A 13,557-nucleotide genomic window follows, 5' to 3' on the forward strand; every position below is an offset into this window, starting at 1 on the left:
TTACGACTTCATTCTCAAAATATTACGACTTTATTCTCAAAATATTACGACTTCATTCTCAAAATATTACGACTTTATTCTCGTAATATTATGACTTTATTCTCAAAATATTACGACTTTATTCTCATATTATTATGACTTTATTCTCGTAATTTTACGACTTTATTCTCATATTATTATGACTTTATTCTCGTAATTTTACGACTTTATTCTCATAATATTAAAACTTTATTTTCGTAATATTACGACTTTATTCTCGTAATTTTACGACTTTATTCTCAAAATATTACGACTTTATTCTCGTAATTTTACGACTTTATTCTCAAAATATTACGACTTTATTCTCAAAATATTACGACTTTATTCTCGTAATTTTATGACTTTATTCTCAAAATATTACTACTTTATTCTCGTAATTTTACGACTTTATTCTCAAAATATTACGACTTCATTCTCAAAATATTATGAGTTTATTCTCGTAATTTTATGACTTTATTCTCAAAATATTACGACTTTATTCTCAAAATATTACTACATTATTCTCATAATCTTACGACTTTATTCTCAAAATATTACGACTTTATTCTCAAAATATTACTACTTTATTCTCGCAATTTTACGACTTTATTCTCAAAATATTACGACTTTATTCTCGTAATTTTACGACTTTATTCTCATATTATTATGACTTTATTCTCGTAATTTTACGACTTTATTTTCGTAATTTTACGACTTTATTCTCAAAATATTACGATTTTATTCTCAAAATATTACGACTTTATTCGCGTAATTTTATGACTTTATTCTCAAAATATTACGACTTTATTCTCAAAATATTACGACTTTATTCTCGTAATTTTACGACTTTATTCTCAAAATATTACGACTTTATTCTCATAATATTACGACTTTATTTTCAAAATATTATGACTTTATTCTCGTAATTTTATGACTTTATTCTCAAAATATTACTACTTTATTCTCGTAATTTTACGACTTTATTCTCAAAATATTATGACTTTATTCTCGTAATTTTACGACTTTATTTTCATATTATTATGACTTTATTCTCGTAATTTTACGACTTTATTCTCGTAATTTTACGACTTTATTCTCAAAATATTACGACTTTATTCTCAAAATATTACGACTTTATTCTCGTAATTTTATGACTTTATTCACAAAATATTACTACTTTATTCTCGTAATTTTACGACTTTATTCTCAAAATATTACGACTTCATTCTCAAAATATTACGACTTTATTCTCAAAATATTACGACTTTATTCTCAAAATATTACGACTTTATTCTCGTAATTTTACGACTTTATTCTCGTAATTTTACGACTTTATTCTCAAAATATTACGACTTTATTCTCAAAATATTACGACTTTATTCTCGTAATTTTATGACTTTATTCTCAAAATATTACGACTTTATTCTCGTAATTTTACGACTTTATTCTCAAAACATTACGACTTCATTCTCAAAATATTACGACTTTATTCTCAAAATATTACGACTTTATTCTCGTAATATTATGACTTTATTCTCGTAATTTTACGACTTTATTCTCAAAATATTACGACTTTATTCTCATATTATTATGACTTTATTCTTGTAATTTTACGACTTTATTCTCATATTATTATGACTTTACTCTCGTAATATTATGACTTTATTTTCGTAATTTTACGACTTTATTCTCAAAATATTACGACTTTATTTTCGTAATATTATGACTTTATTCTCAAAATATTACGACTTTATTCTCGTAATTTTACGACTTTATTCTCATATTATTATGACTTTATTCTCGTAATTTTACGACTTTATTCTCATAATATTAAAACTTTATTTTCGTAATTTTATGACTTTATTCTCAAAATATTACTACTTTATTCTCGTAATTTTACGACTTTATTCTCAAAATATTATGACTTTATTCTCGTAATTTTACGACTTTATTCTCATATTATTATGACTTTATTCTCGTAATTTTACGACTTTATTCTCAAAATATTACTACTTTATTCTCGTAATTTTACAACTTTATTCTCAAAATATTACGACTTTATTCTCGTAATTTTACGACTTTATTCTCAAAATATTACGACTTTATTCTCAAAATATTACGACTTTATTCTCGTAATTTTATGACTTTATTCTCAAAATATTACTACTTTATTCTCGTAATTTTACGACTTTATTCTCAAAATATTACGACTTCATTCTCAAAATATTACGACTTTATTCTCAAAATATTACGACTTTATTCTCGTAATATTATGACTTTATTCTCGTAATTTTACGACTTTATTCTCAAAATATTCCGACTTTATTCTCATATTATTATGACTTTATTCTTGTAATTTTACGACTTTATTCTCATATTATTATGACTTTACTCTCGTAATATTATGACTTTATTTTCGTAATTTTACGACATTATTCTCAAAATATTACGACTTTATTTTCGTAATATTACGACTTTATTCTCGTAATTTTACGACTTTATTCTCAAAATATTACGACTTCATTCTCAAAATATTACGACTTTATTCTCAAAATATTACGACTTTATTCTCGTAATATTATGACTTTATTCTCGTAATTTTACGACTTTATTCTCAAAATATTACGACTTTATTCTCATATTATTATGACTTTATTCTTGTAATTTTACGACTTTATTCTCATATTATTATGACTTTATTCTTGTAATTTTACGACTTTATTCTCATATTATTATGACTTTACTCTTGTAATATTATGACTTTATTTTCGTAATTTTACGACTTTATTCTCAAAATATTACGACTTTATTCTCGTAATTTTACGACTTTATTCTCAAAATATTACGACTTTATTCTCGTAATTTTACGACTTTATTCTCATATTATTATGACTTTATTCTCGTAATTTTACGACTTTATTCTCAAAATATTACTACTTTATTCTCGTAATTTTACGACTTTATTCTCAAAATATTACGACTTTATTCTCAAAATATTAAAACTTTATTTTCGTAATATTACGACTTTATTCTCAAAATATTACGACTTTATTCTCGCAATTTTATGACTTTATTCTCAAAATATTACTACTTTATTCTCGTAATTTTACGACTTTATTCTCAAAATATGACGACTTTATTCTCGTAATTTTACGACTTTATTCTCAAAATATTACGACTTTATTCTCAAAATATTACGAATTTATTCTCAAATTATTACGACTTTATTCTCGTAATTTTACGACTTTATTCTCAAAATATTACTACTTTATTCTCGTAATTTTACGACTTTATTCTCAAAATATTACGACTTCATTCTCAAAATATTACGACTTTATTCTTGTAATTTTACGACTTTATTCTCAAAATATTACGACTTTATTCTCGTAATATTATGACTTTATTCTCGTAATTTTACGACTTTATTCTCAAAATATTACGACTTTATTCTCATAATATTACGACTTTATTCTCGTAATTTTACGACTTTATTCTCAAAATATTACGACTTTATTCTCGTAATATTATGACTTTATTCTTGTAATTTTACGACTTTATTCTCATATTATTATGACTTTACTCTCGTAATATTATGACTTTATTTTCGTAATTTTACGACTTTATTCTCAAAATATTACGACTTTATTTTCGTAATATTATGACTTTATTCTCGTAATTTTACGACTTTATTCTCAAAATATTACGACTTTATTCTCATAATATTACGACTTTATTCTCATATTATTATGACTTTATTCTCATAATTTCCTATTTTCTTTGTCTTAGTTTGGCTCTAATACTCCGTCGTAGCCTTCGCACCGTAAGTGCTCGGGCCCTAAAAAATAAAAAATAAATAAAAAAAGCCCTCCCTCCTCCTACGTCACCAGCCCCCCTCCTACGTCACCACCCCCCCCCCCCCCGCCTCCTACGTCACCAGCCCCTCCCTCCTCCTCCTCCTCCTCCTCCTCCCCGTCTCGCGGGCACGCGCATCATCCTGAGCGCTGCGCGCTCCCGAGCAGACAGAGATCTGGAGGACGAGCGGGACCGGGACCTTCTGGAGACGTGGACCGGGCCGAGACCCGAACCCGGACCTGGACCCGGACCTGGACCCGGACCCGGACCTGGACCCGGATCAGACGAGGTGAGCCTGCTCGGCTCGGTTCGGTTGTGCTGCTGCTGTTTCCGGTGTTTCTGCTGCAGAGGAGGACTGGAGGACTGGAGGACTGGAGGACTGGACCCCCGCAGCGCCGGCCCCGGTCCCGGTCCCGGTCCCGGTCCCGGTCCCGGTCCCGGTTCTGCATGCAGGTCCAGATGGGGCTGCAGCCCCGGCTCGGTTCCGGTCCGGTCAGATCCGGGTCGACCCGCAGGTCCCGCGTGAAGGGCTGGGACCTGGTTCTGGTCCTGGTCCTGGTTCTGGTTCTGGTTCTGGTTCTGGTTCTGGACCAGGTCCTGACCGGTTCCTGACCCGGTTCTGGACCCGGTTCTGGTTCTGGTTCCAGCTGACACATGCTCCTCCAGCGGGACCAGATGTTTCCAGCTGTTTCCGGGGCCGTGGACTCCAGTGAGGGGGGCCCGGTTCTACAGAACCAGAACCAGAACCAGGACCAGAACCTGTGGTGTTGTTATTATTATTAATATTATTTATATTATCATTTTTATCATTCTTATTCTTATTATTATCATTATTATTATTATTATTATTATTATTATTATTATTATTATTATTATTATTATTATTATTATACTATTTATTGTTATTATTAATATTATTAATATTGTTATTTTTATTATTATTCTTATTCTTATTTATATTATTATTATTTTTTTATTATTATTTATATTATCATTTTTATCATTCTTCTTCTTCTTCTTCTTCTTCTTCTTCTTCTTCTTCTTCTTCTTCTTCTTCTTCTTCTTCTTCTTCTTCTTCTTCTTATCATTATTATTATTATTATTATTATTATTATTATTATTATTATTATTATTATAGTATATTAAAGATATACTTTATTAATAGACTCAGGGTCCATTTAAAAAAGACAGTCATGCCATTGTTTCCACGTTGCTGATTGATTCTCACAGCACTCAGTCCAGGATTGGTCAACAGCTTTAAAACAGAGTTTTGTGTGTCATTCAGTCGACAAATGAATTAGTTTTCTCAACAGAGCATGAACAGTGTTTATACGCATTTGACAGAATAACTCCCTCGCACTACTATTATTATTATTATTATTATTATTATTATTATTATTATTATTATTATTATTATTATTATTATAATTATTATTGTTGTTGTTGTTGTTGGTCCTTGTGGTTCTGAGTTAAAAGCGTTTCCTGGTGAAACCTGGTTCCCGGGAGGAGATGTAGCTAGCGTTTCCATGGCAACACGCTAACCTGAAGATTCTGGGATGGACGTCTCAGGGTGTCCAGCAACTGGACCCTAGACCTGGACTAGACCTGGACCTGGACCTGGAGCAGGTCCTGGACCTGGACCTGGACCTGGTCCAGTTCCAGGATTACAGCTGGATGTTACCGTGACTACAGCTGGATGTTACCGTGACTACAGCTGGATGTTACCGTGACTACAGCTGGATGTTACCACGACTACAGCTGGATGTTACCGTGACTACAGCTGGACGTTACCGTGGCTACAGCTGGACGTTACCGTGACTACAGCTGGATGTTACCACGACTACAGCTGGATGTTACCACGACTACAGCTGGATGTTACCGTGACTACAGCTGGATGTTACCACGACTACAGCTGGATGTTACCGTGACTACAGCTGGATGTTACCGTGACTACAGCTGGATGTTACCGTGACTACAGCTGGATGTTACCACGACTACAGCTGGATGTTACCACGACTACAGCTGGACGTTACCGTGACTACAGCTGGACGTTACCGTGACTACAGCTGGACGTTACCGTGACTACAGCTGGACGTTACCGTGACTACAGCTGGATGTTACCGTGACTACAGCTGGATGTTACCACGACTACAGCTGGACGTTACCGTGACTACAGCTGGATGTTACCGTGACTACAGCTGGATGTTACCGTGACTACAGCTGGATGTTACCGTGACTACAGCTGGATGTTACCGTGACTACAGCTGGATGTTACCGTGACTACAGCTGGATGTTACCACGACTACAGCTGGACGTTACCACGACTACAGCTGGACGTTACCGTGACTACAGCTGGATGTTACCGTGACTACAGCTGGATGTTACCGTGACTACAGCTGGATGTTACCACGACTACAGCTGGATGTTACCGTGACTACAGCTGGATGTTACCACGACTACAGCTGGATGTTACCACGACTACAGCTGGATGTTACCGTGACTACAGCTGGACGTTACCGTGACTACAGCTGGATGTTACCACGACTACAGCTGGACGTTACCACGACTACAGCTGGATGTTACTGTGACTACAGCTGGATGTTACTGTGACTACAGCTGGATGTTACCGTGACTACAGCTGGATGTTACCGTGACTACAGCTGGATGTTACCGTGACTACAGCTGGATGTTACCACGACTACAGCTGGACGTTACCGTGACTACAGCTGGACGTTACCGTGACTACAGCTGGATGTTACCGTGACTACAGCTGGATGTTACCACGACTACAGCTGGACGTTACCGTGACTACGGCTGGACGTTACCGTGACTACAGCTGGATGTTACCACGACTACAGCTGGACGTTACCGTGACTACGGCTGGACGTTACCGTGACTACAGCTGGATGTTACCACGACTACAGCTGGACGTTACCGTGACTACGGCTGGACGTTACCGTGACTACAGCTGGATGTTACCGTGACTACAGCTGTACAGCTTGATGATGAGGATGAACCTGTTTCGTGTTTAACCCGAATACTTTAGTCTTGCGGGACCTGCGTCTCTCAGGGACCAAGTTTATTTTATTATATTTTATTATCTTCCGCTCCTCGGAGCTCCTTGTCCCCATCTCCCCTCTGTCCTCCCCTCCTCTGTCCCCTCCTCCGTCCTCCCCTCCGACTCCCCCTCCGTCCTCCTCTCCTCCGTCCCCTCCTCCGTCCTCCCCTCCGTCCCTCGTCTGTAAAAGCTTCATCATGCTTCAAGGTTGTCTGAAAGTCGTCTCCTGCCGTCTGTCCTCCTTCGGTGTCCTGCTCTAAACTGGGACACCGTCCCGATATAGAAACCCGGAGCCTGTGATTGGTCGGCTGAACTGATGCTATACCGAGGTCCTCCACCAGGGGGCGGAGCTGTACCGGGGTCCTCCACCAGTGGGCGGAGCTATACCGGGGTCCTCCTCCAGGGGGCGGAGCTATACCGGGGTCCTCCACCAGGGGGCGGAGCTATACCGGGGTCCTCCACCAGGGGGCGGAGCTATACCGGGGTCCTCCACTAGGGGGCGGAGCTATACCGGGGTCCTCCACCAGGGGGCGGAGCTACACCGGGGTCCTCCACCAGGGGGCGGAGCTATACCGGGGTCCTCCACCAGGGGGCGGAGCTACACCGGGGTCCTCCACCAGGGGGCGGAGCTATACCGGGGTCCTCCACTAGGGGGCGGAGCTATACCGGGGTCCTCCACCAGGGGGCGGAGCTATACCGGGGTCCTCCACCAGGGGGCGGAGCTATACCGGGGTCCTCCACCAGGGGGCGGAGCTATACCGGGGTCCTCCACTAGGGGGCGGAGCTACACCGAGGTCCTCCACCAGGGGGCGGAGCTATACCGGTGTCCTCCACTAGGGGGCGGAGCCTAAACTCAAAATTTGTCGTCGTGGTTACTGGTTATTGTTGTTGTGTTTTTTGTTTTTCTTTTTAAAGATTTTTTTGAGCTCTAGAAGTTGCAAACAGAGACAAAGATTATTATTATTATTATTATTATTATTATTATTATTATTATTATTATTATTATTATTGTTATTATTATTGTTATCATCATTATTGTGTTAAGTATATTATATTATTATTATTATTATTATTATTATAGATATCCGATAGATGAATGGATGAACGAATGGGATTCCTGGGTCTGGGGCCCTCCGTTGTCGGGCCTGCGCGGGTGTTGCCCTGTTGGGGGGTTCCCTCTCTCCGGGCCCGTCTCCGGTCCCCCCCGCTGCCTCTACGGCGGGGCGCCCCTCTGGTCTTGGAGGGCCACTTTCGTGGGGGCGGGTGCAACTGTCCGCGTCGGTGGCCGGGGCGGCTCTGTCTCTCCGGGCAGGCTGGCCCCTCGCCGGGTGGGGGTCGTTGGCCTGGAGGGTGAGGGCCTCCTGGCCGTGTGTCCGGACCGCGTGGCCGGGGATTGTCTGGGTCGCGGTCCGCCGCCGCGGGATCTCTGGCTGCTTCTTCCCGTTTCGTGGGGGCCCCGCCCGCGGACCCCCTCGGCCGCCCCCGGGAGGGGTGGGCTCGCTGGCGGTGGGTTGCCTCCCTCCTACTTCTCCCCCTCTGTGGGGTTGCTGGTGGTCTGGGTTCCAGGTTCTCCTCTGTGGGGTTGCTGGTGGTCTGGGTTCCAGGTTCTTCTCCTCTGTGGGGTTGCTGGTGGTCTGGGTTCCAGGTTCTTCTCTGTGGGGTTGCTGGTGGTCTGGGTTCCAGGTTCTCCTCTGTGGGGTTGCTGGTGGTCTGGGTTCCAGGTTCTCCTCCTCTGTGGGGTTGCTGGTGGTCTGGGTTCCAGGTTCTTCTCTGTGGGGTTGCTGGTGGTCTGGGTTCCAGGTTCTCCTCTGTGGGGTTGCTGGTGGTCTGGGTTCCAGGTTCTCCTCTGTGGGGTTGCTGGTGGTCTGGGTTCCAGGTTCTTCTCTGTGGGGTTGCTGGTGGCCTGGGTTCCAGGTTCTTCCTCACACACACATAGCCACACAAAGACACACTCACACACACACACACACACACACACACACACACACACACACACACACACACACACACACACACACACACACACACACACACACACACACACACTGGCTTGTTCACCTGCATGCTTGCTCTGTAGTTTTTGGGGTTAGTTAGCGGTAGCTTAGCTCAGACTGTGATCGGATCTGGAGATTTGGGTCGATTGCTGCTCGTGTTTTGGTCGGCTCCGTGTCGGTTTCGTGTTTCGTTTGTGGTTTTTGTTGCAGATTTCCAGTGCTTGACGTGAGGCCTCCGTGTGTTCCTGCTTCCTGGACTGGCATTGGAGGTCCCCCCCCCCCCCCCCCCCCCAAAAAAAAAACTCACTGGGTTTTGTATGTGTATGCGTATGTATGCATATATATATGTACATATATTAAATATAGTAATAATGCACATATATATGCCTTAGGTTTCTACCAGCATGGTATAAACCGTTAATATCTGTGCAGACAAGGTAAAAAAAAATTGTAAACAGGAAGGGGTAGAGAGAGAGAATGGACACACACACACACACACACACACACACACACACACACACACACACACACACACACACACACACACACACACACACACACACACACACACACACACACACGTATGCAGATCTTGTAAACAAAGCTGTCGGCCCCCCTCCCCCTCCCCGCTGCTCTCCCTCCACATCCACTCAGACGCAGCTTCTGATTGGCCGACTGCGTTTTCTCCTCTGATCAGATGTCAGTCGGCCGGCAGAGGTCACGGGTGTGGACGGGAGGGTGCTGGGCGGGTGCTGGGAGGGTGCTGGGCGGGTGCTGGGCGGTGCTGGGCGGGTGCTGGGCGGGTGCTGGGAATCAAATCAGATAACAACAACTATTGTGCAAAAAAACAAGACAAAAGAAAATCAAATACACACGAAGAAAAGAGCGCTGAAAGACTGCGTCATGAACCAGAACCGGAAATGCGTTGCTACCAAGCAAACCAATCACAGCCTCTCGGTCTGTGTTGGGTCGTAGTTGCATATTTTGGGAGGTGCAGGTCAGGCTACGGTGTAGCTACGGAAAGACTCCCGCGTAGCCGCGTACCCTATGGTGTAGGTTTAACGCAGAACCGTAATTCAGGCTTAACCCCAACCCTAAACCCCAACCCTAAACCCCAAACCTTAAACCCTAAACCCCAACCCTAAACCCCAACCCTAAACCCCAACCCCTAAACCCCAACCCTAAACCCCAACCCCTAAACCCCAACCCCTAAACCCCAAACCCTAAACCCCAACCCTAAACCCCAACCCTAAACCCCAACCCCTAAACCCCAACCCCTAAACCCCAAACCCTAAACCCCAACCCTAAACCCCAACCCCTAAACCCCAACCCCTAAACCCCAACCCTAAACCCCAACCCCTAAACCCCAACCCTAAACCCCAACCCCTAAACCCCAACCCCTAAACCCCAACCCCTAAACCCCAACCCTAAACCCCAACCCCTAAACCCCAACCCCTAAACCCCAAACCCTAAACCCCAACCCTAAACCCCAACCCTAAACCCCAACCCCTAAACCCCAACCCCTAAACCCCAAACCCTAAACCCCAACCCTAAACCCCAACCCCTAAACCCCAACCCCTAAACCCCAACCCTAAACCCCAACCCCTAAACCCCAACCCTAAACCCCAACCCCTAAACCCCAACCCCTAAACCCCAACCCCTAAACCCCAAACCCTAAACCCTAAACCCCAACCCTAAACCCCAACCCTAAACCCCAACCCTAAACCCCAACCCCTAAACCCCAACCCTAAACCCCAACCCCTAAACCCCAACCCTAAACCCCAACCCTAAACCCCAACCCTAAACCCCAACCCTAAACCCCAACCCCTAAACCCCAACCCTAAACCCCAACCCCTAAACCCCAACCCTAAACCCCAACCCTAAACCCCAACCCCTAAACCCCAACCCCTAAACCCCAACCCTAAACCCCAACCCTAAACCCCAACCCCTAAACCCCAACTCTAAACCCCAACCCCTAAACCCCAACCCCTAAACCCCAACCCCTAAACACACAACACAAAGCTGCCCGTCGAGTCGACGATGGCTGCCTGCGAAACGTCCATGTTCCATGTTTTTTTTTTCTCATTTCTTACAGGCACGCTCATGACTTAGCATGCCAATGCGGCTTGTACATCTTTGGTCACAGTGACGACACTTGAATGCACCTAGGCTCCCGTCAGCAGTGTCCTCCCTTTGCGCATGATGACGTGCACGTTTAAGTGCGTTGTTTTGCTGCCTCAGATCGTCCAACTTTTTAAGGCCAGCATTTGTGGTGTTGTTCCAGCTGGAACGCTCCAAAGCCTCGAGTTGCCATGTGTCTGGTGAGATGTCACATTGCTTAAGAGTGCTCTTTAGCGTATCTTTCCATCGTAGGAGTGGGCGACCGACAGATCTTTTTCCTTTAGCAAGCTCTGCAAAGAGTACTTGTTTCGGGAGTCGGTTTTCAGGCATACGAGCGATGTGTCCTGCCCACCTTAGTTGTATCTTGGAGAGAATGATCTCAATATCCATGGTATTGGCTTGAGACAGAACTTCATCGTTAGTCACTCTCTGATGGTATGAGACGCGAAGGATTGCTCGTAGATGGCGTTGTTGGAGGCAGCGGAGACGTGTGATGTGACGACGGTATAGTGTCCACGTTTCGGCACCATAAAAAAGGGCTGACAACACAACAGCTTTATATACAGAGATTTTTGTGTCGACTTTGATGTCATGTGATGACCACAGGCGTTTCCATAGCCTGCCGAATGATGCACTCGCACAATGAATACGGTTTTCAAGCTCCTTGTCTATGGTGCAGTCACTTGATACAATACCTCCGAGGTATTTGAAGTTTTCTACCGTTGCGAGAGGAGTGTTGTTGATAATGATTGGTAATGTCGATGGTGAATTGGAGAGATGCATGACCTCTGTTTTTGCTGTGTTGATGATAACACCGAAAGATCTTGTGGCAGCCGAGAAACAGTCCATCATACGTTGGAGAGATTCTTCTGAATTGGCAACGAAAGCGCAGTCATCAGCGTATTGGAACTCTCTCATGAGTATCTGCAGGCATTTGGTGCTGGATTGGAGGCGACGAAGGTTGTACAGTGAGCCATCCATCCTGAAGCGGAGGTAAATGCCATCCTCAGGTGTTTCTAAAAAGGCATTTGTGAAGAGAGCTGCTGCAAAAAGTGAGAAAAGTGTGGGAGCAAGTATGCATCCCTGTTTTACACCATTATTATACTGTATGTCTCGAGTTAAGACACCATCCACCGTGATCTTAACACACATGTTGGTATGTAGAAGCTTTAAAATGTTGACAAATTTCTGGGGACATCCCATCTTTCCGGCGATTACCCACAGTGCTTCACGGTTTACAACATCAAATGCTTTTGTAAAGTCAACGAAGGTCATGTATAGGTGTTGGTTTTGTTCCCGAGCTTTCTCCATGAGCTGGCGGAGGGCAAAAATCATGTCGTTTGTTCCGCGATTTCGACGAAATCCACATTGGGTTTCAGGTAGGACAGCTTCTGCAACAGAATCACGCATCCTGTTCAATAGCAATAAAGCAAAGACCTTCCCTGCTGCGGCTAGCAAACTAATGCCACGATAGTTGCTGGTGTTGTGGCGATCGTTCTTCTTGAAGATGGTGATGATTGTTGCATCACGGAACTCAGCAGGGATGATCTCGTCATTCCAGATCCTCAAAATTATATTGTGCAGATGTTCTACAACCATAGGGCATCCATGCACAAAAAGTTCTGGTGGGATCCCATCAGGACCCGCACTTTTATTGCATTTCAGATTTTTGATTGCCTTCTCCACCTCATTACGAGTGGGAGCCTCGGCTAGAGTGTCAATTACTGGCCGTTGTGGTATGTTGTTGACTACATTCTCATCATAGATGCTGGTCTCGCTTAGAAGCTGTGTGAAGTGCTCTGTACACCTTTCACGAATGTCTTCAGATGGCGTAAGGAGCTTGCTACCGTCTGAGTTTAGGAGTGGGACAGTTTTTCTTAGGTCAATAGATAGCACTTAGCAACCGAAACAGCTCTTTTGAGTTTCCGTTGTCGGCATGCCGCTGTATCTCTTCTCCCCGTTCTTGCCACCAATTGTTCTTCATAGCTCGAATTTTCTTTGCCATGGTTCGTTTTACTGCCTTTAACCTTAGCCCTTGATTTCAATAGCTCAGCAATTTCCATGTCGTTCTCATCAAACCAGTCTTTGTGAGCATGTTTTTGATACCCAAGGATGGTCTCAGCTGAGTTAAGAAGAACCGCTTTTAGATTATCCCACTCTGGAACTTCAATGTGTTGCAATTGCTCTTCGATAGAGCTTCTGAGTGCTATTACTGCTTCTTCTGATTTGCATTTTGATATGCAGAACTTTTTCGGAATTCTTTGAGCTTTTCTGAGGGCTGGTTTGGTGATCTTCAGATACACTCTGGAGATTAAAAGTCGGTGATCTGTCCAGCAATCAGCACCTCTCATAACCCTTGTGACATGAAAGTCTGAGATATCAGATGACTTTGTGATGATGTAGTCAATGAGGTGCCAATGGCCAGAGCGATGGTGCTTCCACGTGGACAACTGAAAGTGTGTATTGGTGATGGTAAGATTGTTTTCAGCACACATTGCGAGGAGAAGGTGACCG

At 42.9% G+C, this 13,557-nt stretch overlaps 1 protein-coding gene across 5 annotated transcripts in view; it reads left to right on the plus strand.

Annotated features, from left to right (window-relative positions):
* Positions 1–4,001: 4,001 nt before the first annotated feature.
* The window catches only part of LOC133443660 (unconventional myosin-IXAb-like), a 130,793-nt gene continuing 121,237 nt past the window's right edge, over positions 4,002–13,557 (plus strand). For all 5 annotated transcript variants that reach the window (XM_061720767.1, XM_061720769.1, XM_061720771.1 and 2 more), the window contains exon 1: positions 4,002–4,159. The gene's annotated coding sequence lies outside the window, so the exon portion shown is untranslated. The remainder of the gene's footprint in view (positions 4,160–13,557) is intronic.

The sequence above is a fragment of the Cololabis saira genome, chromosome 5, assembly GCF_033807715.1.
Source record: "Cololabis saira isolate AMF1-May2022 chromosome 5, fColSai1.1, whole genome shotgun sequence".
Lineage (NCBI taxonomy): Eukaryota > Metazoa > Chordata > Actinopteri > Beloniformes > Belonidae > Cololabis > Cololabis saira.